We start from the raw sequence: 1933 nt of genomic DNA, 5'->3' as shown, positions 1-1933 counted from the left end.
ATTTACTCCTGAGGTGCTGACCTGTTACACCCTCGACAACCACTGTGATTATTATTATTTTACCATGCTGGTCATCTATGAACATTTGAACATCTTGGCCATGTTCTGTTATAATCTCTACCCGGCACAGCCAGAAGAGGACTGGCAACCAATAGCCTGGTTCCTCTCTAGGTTTCTTCCTAGGTTCTGGCCTTTCTAGGGTGTTTTTCCTAGCCACCGTGTTTCTAAACTCAGCAAAAAAGAAACGTCCTCTCACTGTCAACTGCGTTTATTTTCAGCAAACTTAATTTTAACATGTGTAAATATTTGTATGAACATAACAAGATTCAACAACTGAGACATAAACTGAACAAGTTCCACAGACATGTGATCAACAGAAATGGAATAATGTGTCCCTGAACAAAGGGGGGGTCAAAATCTAAACTAACAATCAGTCTCTGGGGTGGCCACTGCAGTTCATCTCCTCCTCATGGACTGCACCAGATTTGCCGGTTCTTGCTGTGAGATGTTACCCCACTGTTACACCAAGGCACCTGAAAGTTCCCAGACATTTCTGGTTGGAATGGCCCTAGCCCTCACCCTCCGATCCAACTGTTCCCAGACATTTCTGGGGGGAGTGGCTCTAGCCCTCACCCTCCGATCCAACAGTTCCCAGACATTTCTGGGGGGAATGGCCCTAGCCCTCACCCTCCGATCCAACAGGTCCCAGACGTGCTCAATGGGATTGAGATCCGGGCTCGTCACTGGCCATGGCAGAACACTGACATTCCTGTCTTGCAGGAAATCACGCACAGAACGAGCAGAATGACTGGTGGCATTGTCATGCTGGAGGGTCATGTCAGGATGAGCCTGCAGGAAGGGTACCACATGAGGGAGGAGGATGTCTCCCCTGTAACGCACAGCATTGAGATTGCCTGCAATGACAACAAGCTCAGTCCGATGATGCTTTGACACATCGCCCCAGACCATGATAGACCCTCCACCTCCAAATCGATCCCGCTCCAGAGTACAGGCCTCGGTGTAATTCCTTCGATGATAAACGCAAATCTGACCATCACCCTGGGGAGACAAAACTGCGACTCGTCAGTGAAGGGCACTTTTTGCCAGTCCTGTCTGGTCCAGCAAAGGTGAGTTTGTGCCCACGTGGTCTACCACTGCGAGGACGATCAGCTGACCGTCCTGTCTCCCTGTAGCGCTGTCTTAGGCGTCTCACAGTACAGACATAGCAATTTATTGTCCTGGCCACATCTGCAGTCCTCATGCCTCCTTGCAGCATGCCTAAAGCATGCTCACGCAGATGAGCAGGGACCCTGGGCATCTTTCTTTTGGTGTTTTTCAGAGTCAGTAGAAAGGCCTACTTAGTGTCCTACATTTTCATAACTGACCTTAATTGCCTACCGTCTGTAAGCTGTTAGTGTCTTAACGACCGTTCCACAGGTGCATGTTCATTAATTGTTTATGGTTCATTGGGAACAGTGTTTAAACCCTTTACAATGAAGGGTTATTTTGATTTTTACGAATTATCTTTGAAAGACAGGGTCCTGAAAAAGGGATGTTTCTTTTTTTGCTGAGTTTATATCTGCATTGCTGTTTGGGGTTTTAGGCTGGGCTTCTGTATCGCACTTTGTGACATCGTCTGATGTAAGGGGAGGCAGTAGACTGTACTGGGGGAGGGGAGGCAGCAGTCTCTACTGCGGGAGGGGAGGCAGTAGACTGTACTGGGGGAGGGAAGGCAGTAGACTCTACTGGGGGAGGGGAGGCAGTAGACTGTACTGCAGGAGGGGAGGCAGTAGACTCTACTGGGGGAGGGGAGGCAGTAGACTGTACGGGGGGAGGGGAGGCAGTAGAGTCTACTGGGGGAGGGGAGGCAGTAGACTGTACTGGGGGAGGGGGGACAGTAGACTGTACTGGGGGGGGGGGGTAGGCAATAGAC

Source organism: Oncorhynchus mykiss, chromosome 22 (genome assembly GCF_057628025.1).
Source record: "Oncorhynchus mykiss isolate SJ-2025 chromosome 22, ASM5762802v1, whole genome shotgun sequence".
Classification (NCBI taxonomy): domain Eukaryota; kingdom Metazoa; phylum Chordata; class Actinopteri; order Salmoniformes; family Salmonidae; genus Oncorhynchus; species Oncorhynchus mykiss.
The sequence above is the reverse complement of the archived record's forward strand: the minus strand, read 5'-3'. Positions refer to the sequence as shown.